The sequence below is a fragment of the Lepus europaeus genome, chromosome 16 (genome assembly GCF_033115175.1).
Source record: "Lepus europaeus isolate LE1 chromosome 16, mLepTim1.pri, whole genome shotgun sequence".
NCBI lineage: Eukaryota > Metazoa > Chordata > Mammalia > Lagomorpha > Leporidae > Lepus > Lepus europaeus.
Window position 1 is genome coordinate 38787541 of NC_084842.1, and position 10928 is coordinate 38798468.

General features: G+C 38.5%; 1 pseudogene; it reads left to right on the forward strand.

The window, feature by feature from the left end:
* The first annotated feature begins 420 nt into the window (after positions 1-420).
* LOC133775068 (dnaJ homolog subfamily A member 3, mitochondrial-like) lies at positions 421-2269 on the forward strand (annotated as a pseudogene).
* Positions 2270-10928: the final 8659 nt, after the last annotated feature.

A 10928-nucleotide genomic window follows, 5' to 3' on the forward strand; every position in this document is an offset into this window, starting at 1 on the left:
GGGAGTGTTATTAAATTCTTAGAATTGTTCTTTTGAAATACATGAGATCTGCTCTCTGTATTCATAAAAATATAAAATAAAATTCAATAGAAAGAAACACATTGGCCAAAGGAGAACAGATTAATTAAAGAGATTAGAAAGATGCTGCAAATTTTTAGCATACACTTGTCTCCATTCTGTTTCATTTTGTTTTTAGCATGTGAAAGGTGTTACACTGCTACATTGATAGGCATAATTTTAGCATAAAGATTTTTTAGAGGCTGAACAAGCAGATGGCAATCATGATGAATAATTGCTTCCATCTCTAAGTAGAACCACAGCTTCCCAGCAAAAAATAATAGTTTGTATTTTATTAAGCCTGTGGCATAGAAGGAAGAAGTATCAAGAAAATAAAAGACAATTAATCAAGTCCTTTGCTAAATGAGAAAAGATGTTGAGAACAACATATTTAAATACTTCATGATTACAAAGGTAATGAGTCTTTTAAATTGTGTACACAAATAGAAAAGGAGAGGAACAAATGATCTCATCATGGAAATACCTCATGTAGGAACAACATGAGAATCAAGGAATTCTATTAGCAAATTATATTTTAAGGAAAAAGTCTTAAGAACAGAATCCATTGCTATCCAATGCTGTGGATAAGTGGGGCTAAAACAGTTATAAAAAGTAAGTCCTAAATGAGTGACTGAGAAAATGTAAGTATTCAGATGTTAAATTAGTTACATCCTTTTTCTTCATTTTTCATGTCTCAAAAAATTCACCTACTTTTTATTTATTTTTAAAATGTATTTTTAGTTCTAAATCTGTTTCTATAAGATTTGACATTTTCCTTATTTTGTTTAGAAAGTCACACACTGAAAGTATGCTTATAAAATAATTGATTCTAAGAATTGATTTGCTAACATCTTCTTGATCACTACTAGATTTACATTTAGTGATTTCCTTTACCTTCTTAGGTAAGAAAATAGTTTTACCCTTTCAGATTCCAAGGTTGTTAGCAATAACACCTTTGAAAGCTTGTTGGAATGTTAGTTAAGGCAATTACAACTTGATTCACTTGACTTAGTACAGAAGTACCGAAAGAAATTGTATAACAAGTGCCCTTTTAGCCAAAGAAGCTTATTACCAGATTTTAGGAGTGCCTCAAAATGCCAGCCAGTAAGATATCAAGAAAGCCTATTACCAGCTTGCCAAGAAATATCACCATGACATGAATAAGGAAGCAGCAAGAAGTTCTTCCAGCTGGCAGAAGCCTATGAGATGCTGAGTGAGGAGATTATGAGGAAACAGTAGGATGCCTATGCCTCCCCTTGGATTGATCTAGGGGCCAGCAGCCCTGGGCAGAACTACTGGAGAGGTGGCCCCACTGTTGACCCTGAGGAGTTGTTCCGAAAGATCTTTGGGGAGTTCTCATCTTCATTTGGAGATTTCCAGGGCTCTTAGATCAGCCTCAGGAATACATCTTGCAGTCTGACATTCAATCAGGCGGCCAAGGGCGTCAACAAGGGGTTCACTGTGAACATCACGGACACATGTGAGCATTGGGACAGAAAGGGGAATGAGCCTGGCACCAAGGTGCAGCACTGCCACTAGTGCGGCAGCTCCGGCATGGAAATCACCAACACCTATCCTTTTGTAATGCGCTCCAGGTGTGGGAGATGTGGTGGTCGTGGCTCTATCATCACGACTCCCTGCGTGATCTGCAGGAGAGTGGGAAAAGCCAAGCAGAAGCGGGTGGCGATCCTGGGGCCTGCAGGAGTCGAGGATGGCCTGACTGTGAGAATGCCTGTGGGAAAAAGAAAATTTTGCCACGTGCAGGGTGCAGAAAAGCCCTGTGTTCCAGAGGAACAGCTCATACATCCACTCCCACCTCTTTATTTCTGCAGCTCAGGCCATTCTTGGGGGAAAGTCAGACCTCAAGTGTTGTGCTAGACAATCAACGTGACAATCCCCTCTGGGATTCAGACAGATCAGAAGATTCAGTTCAGCTAACCGGGAAAGGCATCCCCAGGATTAACAGCTATGGCTACGGAGCTCACTGCATTCATGTCAAGATCAGAGTTCCAAAGATGCTAATGAGCTGGCAACAGAGTCTGATCTTGAGCTACGCAGAGGATGAGACTGACAGGAGGGGACAGCGAATGGCGTCACCCACAGAAGCACTGGTGACAGCACCCCGGACAGCTCCACAGAAAGCAAGGCCGGGCCGGCGACTGAGGAAGACAAGTGATTCCTTTCTAAAATTAAGAAAATGTTTACCTCCTGATTTCCCTAACTGAGGAAAACGTTGTATGGGAAACTAGGCCAGAAAGCAGCAACTCCTCCCTGCGGCCAGGGCACCTTGGAGGCAGGAAGATTCTGGAAAAGCAGCAAAATCATGTGACAACACATTTGTCCTCAGAAGGTCATGGAGGACAGCTCTTGAGCAGTAAGATGCTAAGCCAAGGGCTACAGAGCACTCATGTCCATAGATGGGTGAATCAGCCCCTCTGGCTCAGGCAGGGTGAGGCACAAAGACACTTCTTGCAGCACTAAACTCTGATCTGGAATCCAGTGTGGTGGTCATGCTTAAGGCCTAACAATGAAACCTTAAGCTGCACCGAGTTGTGAAATGATTGATTTTCCTCCCAGCAAACCTGTGGGAGGTTCTGGAATAAGTGCTTCCTGACAGGCTGTTTTCATCAGAAGCCGGGGGCCCCACACCCACCAGCGTCTTCCTCCCCCTTACAGGCTCTACAGGGTAAGTTGCTGTAGTTCCCAAAGGTACAGAGCAGCTGGAAGCCAGTGTGACCTGGGAAGGCACTGATGAAAGCCAGAGGGTTCCTGGAGGCTCTACTCCTGTCCACATGTGTGGTGGACCTTGGCAGCTTGGGCAGTCTTTCCTCCCACTTCACCTTGGGACAGCCACTGGGCCCCACCTGTTGAGTTTTGTTGTCCTGAGCAGGTGTGGTGACTCCTGCCCTTCTGAGCCATCACCACAGCCAGGCATTCTTCAACCATAGTGTGAAGTTGGTTCTACCCACTTACACTATTTGACATCTGTTTCCAAGATGTATTTAAATTATTCAATGCTAAGAATCAATGTCTGCTTGTGTAAAATTTAAAAAATGGAGCAAAGGGACCATCATTCTGATGAAGCAGGTAAAGCTGCACCCGTGACACCGTTATCACTTATGGGTGTCAGTTTGAGTCTCAGCTGCTCCTCTTCTGGCCTGGGAAAAGCAGAAGAAAATGACACAAGTGCTGGGGCCCATGCCACACATATGGGAGTCCTGGAAAAGGCTCCTGGCTTCTGCTAGGCACAGTTCTGGCCATTGCAAAAATCTGGGGAGTGAACCAGTGGATGGAAAATCTTTTTCTCTCTCCCATATCTCTGTAGCTCTTTCAAATAAATAAATAAATAGAAAATGGAGAAAGAACTTCAATAAATCTCTAGATGCTGATGATCAACAAAGAGTACTGAACACCACCAGTCAGCTAAGAAATAACTGAAATAACCAAGAGACAAATATCCAAGTAAATATGTTTATAATTGATCAATATATTTGAGTATATTCAGCAATAAACCAGAATAAATTATTGATTCAAGCTATAACAGGATGAATCTCAAATATAGTTATGCATTTAAATAGTTCAGACTAATGAAAAGCACATATCTATGTCATCTATGTAATGTTTTATAACAATTTAAGTAATTGAGAAATTCAGAAAATAGATCAGTAGCTGCATATGATTGATGATGGTGGAATAAAACAGGAGATTTCAAAGGCATACATAGAAATATTCAGGTTTGATAGATACATTTGTTATATTGATTGCAAAAATTGTTTTCCGGATTCTTGCAATGTCAAAATATTTAAAATGTTACTGTTATACATAGTTAATGATATAGTAAGTATGTTTCAATAAAGCTTTTTATTGAGTTTATTTCTTATTAAAATATGTAGTTTTTACAACTTTTTTCTGACAGCATTACGTACTTTTTCGGCATGAGCAGAAAAGTACTATAACTTTGGGCGTTTAGATTTCTGTGTTTTATTATAACTACCTATGTAAATCTGAACTCAAAATCTCATATTTCAGTGCTGCATACTCTGTTAAATGTGCAGTGGTATTTAGTAGATGATTATTGATGCTTCTATGGTAAAGTATAGTAAGTGGACATTAGTTGTTGATAAAAACGACAAAACTGTAATTATGCAGATACATGCATGTGCAGATGACTGTATTTTTGAAAGCTTATAAATCTATATATGATTAAATGCATATGTAGAAATATTCTGGATCAGAACATGTGTATTATAATTATGTAGAAATATTTCAGATTGTAATATAAGTTGTAGGTTACATTTTAATATTAAAATTTAGTATTAAATAATAATCTGAGTATATTCAATTGTAATATACTCCACCTCAATATTTCTAATTTTTTATAAAGATTTCTTAGTTTTTCAAGAAATGCTATTTTATGCACATTAAAGTTTATATAGTTTTTAGGCCGGCGCCGCGGCTCAATAGGCTAATCCTCCACCTTGCGGCGCCGGCACACCGGGTTCTAGTCTCAGTCGGGGACCCGGATTATGTCCCTGTTGCCTCTCTTCCAGGCCAGCTCTCTGCTATGGCCCGGGAGTGCAGTGGAGGATGGCCCAAGTGCTTGGGCCCTGCACCCGCATGGGAGACCAGGATAAGAACCTGGCTCCTGCCTTCGGATCAGCGCGATGCACCGGCCACAGCGCGCCGGCCACGCCAGTCATTGGAGGGTGAACCAACGGCAAAAGGAAGACCTTTCTCTCTGTCTCTCTCTCTCTCTCTCACTGTCCACTCTGCCTGTCCAAAAAAAAAAGTTTATATAGTTTTTAGCAAGAGAATTATAATGATGTAAATCACTACCTACAAGAGAAATTTATTTTACATTAAAAATTAACATGTAGCTGCTTATAAAATATGTGCTATTAGATTGTATCTGTTTTCTCCCTCAGTGAAAGAACTGAATGGGTTTAAGAAATTGGTTTACTTGTTTAATTGTGAAAGTTTATCTTGTTTAACTCAATATTCTTTCTTTTAGAATCCTTCCTAAGTCTGATAAAATATTTTAACTTATGAAGCTCAAGAAGAAATTAATGTTTTGTTGAGTAGTATACTAACCCCTTGGTTTGAATCTATCCATATTTGTCTAATAAAGGCATGAATCTTTGTCTTAGAAATGACATTTTGCTTTAACTATTGTTCTGGTGAAAAGACTTTTTTTGTCAATACTCCGTTCAATGAAATCTATTTCCTTCCTTATAATTACTGTTTTACAGTTGCTGTGTGTATTCCAGATTTATCATTAAGTATTTTGCTCTATGGGAAAAAAGAAAATGAAGTGTAGTTTTAAGTTTAGAAGTAAATTATGAGAAATTAAAGTAATTTCAATGTATATTAACTGGATGAGGGCATACCTTCTTTTATTTCTCATTCTTCCTTTTGATTTGGCAGTTTCTAGAAACATCAACCAAATGAAAAAAAGAAGAACCAAATAATTTTGGTTAGTGATGCTTTATGGGTCTTTGTTTAGCTCTGTGTTTATCTCAGAGGAATTAATATTTGAGTTTCAGTTAGTTGAAGTTTTAGTGTCTCAATAGAGAACTAGCCATTTATTAAACTATAGAAGAAATTAAGTCAGTAATGCAAATTATTTATGTAACTGTTAATTATGTAATTAAATGTTTTCTCTGAAATGACTACAATTTAAATATGGAAAATTCAATCTCCATGTTTACGATTATGCAGTACATGCTGAAATTACTACTCCAGGCAGACTAATCACCTTTTTGCATAGCCAATACATTGAGTCTCCTCCTAGAAAGATGATGGAAGGAAGATGTATGGGTAGGGTATCTTTGTGAACTGATTTAGGAAAAAAGAATTAGTCATGATGTTGTGGGCTAGGTTAGGCCTAAATTTCTATTCCAGACTCTTGCCTTTTATTCAGAGAGCAATTCTAAGTACAGGCACAAACATGACATGCAGTGTGATAAGGCTTATTTACAAAGTGAGAAAAATACACGGGCACATGAGGGCTTTATTTAGGGAGGGTGGGCCAGGAAAGGAAAAGAGAGACTTATATTCCCTTGCTCACTCTAGGTCCACAGAGAGAGAGGGAGAGAAACAGAGAGAGAGAAAGAGAGAAAGCGAGAGTGTTTCTGTTTTACCCGGTTTATATGAACTTAGAAAATAGAAGTGTTTACATGATACCAGCCTCAGGTTCTGGGTAAGGGGAAGTACTTTCTGGGGAAGGGGTCACTAAACTGACAGATAGGTAGATGTCGTAACACAAAGCAGGGGAGGTGTGGTTTCCAGCTCATGAACTTAAACTATCTATCTTACTTATCCCATATCGTTCCCCACTAAGAGATTTCTGACCTTTAATCCTAAGGGGATGCTGAATGCTGTAGACTCATTATATCTTTATATCTTCTGTATCTACTTTCTGATGATCATGGGCATGGGACCTGTCTATCTTGAGTCTGGACATCTCTTCCTAGCTCATCTAATAAATCCATTTCATGAGCTGGAAAATTTACAGTCACTGTCAATGGCTCTGTCCCCTTCATTTTCACAATTACTTTCAGAAGTTGTTGAATTCTGAAACACAAAAGTTTATCAATCAGTATGAGCAAAATGGAAGTATTTACATGGTACTGCACCCAGGTCCCAGAGAAGGGGAAATACTTTTAGGGGAAGGGAGCATCTGATTGATAGGTAGGCGGATATGGTAACATGGAACAGGAGAGGTATGGGATCCAGCTCATGAACGTAAATTATCTGATTTATCCCATATCGATGAGAATGTTTGGTTAGTGCTTATGTATGCTTTACAGTTTGAAGACATTTAAAGAAGACTCATGTCAGAAGAGTGATTCTGAGCACCTGCTTACCATTCTGTAATTTTTATTACATCAGATACTTTATTCTCTAAAACTTTGTTCATTTAATTTAATTTAATTTAATTTTTAAGCATTCATTTTATTTATTTGAAAGGTAGAGTTAGAGAGAGGGAGAGCTAGCAATCTGCCATCCACTGATTCACTCCCCAAATGGATGCAATGACCAGGGCTTGGCCAGGCCAAAGCTAGAAGACAGGATGCAGGAGCCCAAGGACTTGGGTCATCTTTTGCTGCTTAGCTAGCCACATTAGGAGAGATTTGGATCAGAAATGGAGCACCCTAGACTTGAACTAGTGACCATATGGGATGGTAGTGTTTTAGGTGGTGTCTCAACCTTTTATGACATAATGCCGATCCCAATTTTGCTCATTTTAAAAACTGAGGATATTAGTTTCCATTCTTTAACATATGATTACTGTGAAAAATAATAAGAAAGGAACTGTTTTAAAGGATTTTTAAAATCTTCAAAAATTACTAAGCCATTTGAATATATTCTAGAAATAATTATTTTTTGCAGAACACAACACAGCCTTTGTGCTACACATGTCACTATAAAATGGGCAACTATTAAGTAGTGATATTTACTTCTCTAACAAGGTGCAGAGTATTTCAGTTAGTTGTATTTTACTTTCACTCCATCCCTATATGAGTTGACTATCATTTTTTATGCTTAATAAGTTCAAGAAAATTGTTCAAGGTTACATAGCTGACAAAAATGTGAGGTTAAAACTCTCATTTTGGGGCTGGTGTTTGGCTTTAGTGACTGCGTGATATGCCTACATGCCATAGTGAATGTCTAGGTTTGAGTCCCAGCTCCTCTTCCTATCTCATGTCCTGTTAATGGGTACCTTGTGAAGCAGGGTCAGATGACTTGAGTGCACCTGTCCTTTCCATCCACATAGGAGGCTTAGAGTGAGTTACAAGCTCCTGGATTTGATCGAGCTCAGCAGAAGCTATTACAGACATTTGGGAGCATTAGTAGCAGAGAACTTCCTGTTTCTCTGCCTCTATTTTTTTCTCTGACTTTCAAATAAGAAGAAAATAAGGTTTTTTAAAAATTATCTCTTTATTTTACTGTGAAGATGGAAGACTTTCCATACTATTGGAGATGATTTAGGTTTTGAGACATCTTCTTCACACTATTTTTCCTTTTTTCTTCCCTCTCCTTTCTGTTTTCCTTCCACATTCTTTGGATCCTGACTGTAAACTAACTAACTGGGCTGGTGCTGTGGCACAGTGGGTGAAGCTACCATCTGCACTGCCAGAACCCTGTATCAAGGCTGGTTTGAGTTCCTGCTGCTCCACTTCTGATCCAGCTCCCAGTTAATTCTCTGGAAAAGCAACAGAGGATGACTCAAATGCTTGGTTCCCTGTACCCACACAGAATATCTGGAAGAAATTCCTGGCTCCTGGATTTGACCTGGCCTAGCCTGGTCATCGCAGCCATTTGAGGAGTGGACTAGTGGATAGAATCTCTCTCTCCCTCTCTCTCTCACTGTAACTCTGACTCTCAAGTAAATAAATACATCTTCTTTTAAAAAAAAATCCTAAATAACCCATTTTATTGCAATGAATTAGTAAATAATACATTTTTGGTTTTACTACAAGGTTTTCATTGTCTCAGACCAACACTTTTTTTATTTGCCTGACATCATGATTGCATTCTCTGGCCAGATGTTAATTTGTACAACATTTATAATCTCAATATCCATCATCCCTGATGGAAATGTACTTAATGTAATATCTGGCTAATCTTCCTTTGAATAATAAGTTACTGCTCATAAATTTACCAACCAAATATTCTGGATTTGTTGAATAAATACAGATGCAATGTAGTCTTATTCTCTTTTTAATTGTTTTAATTTGCTTTCACCATACTTGAAAGGCAGAGAATTAGAGAAAGAGAAAGAGAGAGAGAGAGAGAAACTCCCATCCAGTGATTCACTCAACAAATGATGGCAATGGCCAGGCCCAAGCCAAGCTTAAGCTAGGAGCTTGGAACACACTGGTCTGGTCTCCCACAATGATATTGAAAGTGGATCCAGAACTTGAACCAGGCACCCAGATATGGGATCTGGGTTTCCACATGAGCAAGTTAACTGCTGAGCCAAATGACCACAATTAGCCTTATTCTTTCTGAATTTTTTTATATGTTGATTTTTGTACAGTGACTCATGCCTATTAAATTCTATGAAAGGCAATTTTGATCTATCTAGACCAAAGACACTAAATCTTTTTTGAGAATCTTTAACTGACATGTCTTTTTCCCTGCAAAACATTAGTTTTCTGAACTTTTCCTCAATTTTATCAAGTACCTTCATTTTTCCATTATTCACTTGCTTGCCTGGTATAGAATTCTTTCACGCTTTTCATGTGCCACTTTTATATAACCCCAGTAGATTTTTACATCTCTTCATTTTCTGTTACATTAATATTCCCCAAGTTCAACATGAACATTTCCTGACACAGAACAGATTAACTTTTTATCCACTGAATATTGATTAATATGGTGGATCATATCATTTAGAAATCAAAATTATGTCAAAAAAATTATGTTGAGGATGAAATACTATTGCTTGTATATTCTGTCCATAGATATAATTTTTAAATCGAATATACATATTGATAATTCCATTTCAGTTTAGTATTTCATGATATCAAATTGGAAAAAATATCCATTTAAAACAAAAATAAACTATGAGCCGCTGTAATTTAGTTTAATTTTTAAAAATCAAATGGCTTGTAAAAATATCAGAAATGTTAGAGAAGGGGTCAGCATTGTGGCATATCAGGTTAAGTCATTGCCTGCAATTCTGGTATGCCATGTGGGTGCTGCTTTGAGTCTCAGCTGCTCCACTTCTGATTCATGTCCATTCTAATGCACCTGGTAAAGCAGAAGGAGATGGCCCAAGTGCTTGTGTCCCTGCACCCATGTGGGAGACCTAGAAGAAGCTCCTGGCTGCTGGCTTCAGCCCGGTCCAGCCCTGGCCATTGTGACCATTTGAGGAGTGAAGTAGCCGACAGGGTCTCTCCTTCTCTCACTCTCTCTCTCTCCCCTTAAGGCTGCCTTTCAAATAAATAAATAATTTTTTTCTATTATTATTTTTTGTTTGACAGGTAGAGTTATAGACAGTGAGAGAGAAAGACAGAAAGGTCTTCCTTCCATTGGTCCACTCCCTAAATGGCCACTACTGTCGGCGCTGTGCCGATCCAAAGCCAGGAGCCAGGTGCTTCTTCCTGGTCTCCCATGTGGGTTCAGAGACCCAAGCACTTGGGCCATCCTCCACTGGGCCACAGCAGAGAGCTGGACTGGAAGAGGAGCAGCAGGGACTATAACCTGGCACCCATATGGGATGCTGGGTGGAGGATTAACCAAGGGAGCTATGGTGCCAGCCCCTATAAATAAATAAATCTTTAAAAAGGAGTCACTGTGTACTTACACCCCATGTGGGATCTGGCCTTAATGTGTTGTCTAATGTGATGTGATGCTATAACTAGTACTGAAACAGTATTTATATACTTGTGTTTCTGTGTGGGTACAAACTGATGAGGTCTTTACTAATTATATACTGAATTGATCTTCTGTATTATCTGTATTTATCTGTAAAGATAATTGGAAATGAAAAAAAACAACCTGGTGTTAAATTGGAAATGGCATAGAAAATTAATTAATTTTTAAAAAATATTATGTAGGATCTCTGTCTTTAATGTGCTATAACTAGTACTCCAACGGTAGTTTTTTCACTTTGTGTTGCAAAGTGAAAAAAAAAAAAAGTGGGGCAAACTGTTGAAATCTTTACCTAATATATACTAAACTGATCTTCTGTATATAAAGAGAATTGAAAATGAATCTTGATGTGAATGGAAGGGGAGAGGGAGCGGGAAAGGGGAGGGTTGTGGGCGGGAGGGAAGTTATGGGAGGGGGGAAGCCATTGTAACCCATAAGCTGTACTTTGGAAATTTATATTCATTAAATAAAAGTTTAATAAATGGAAA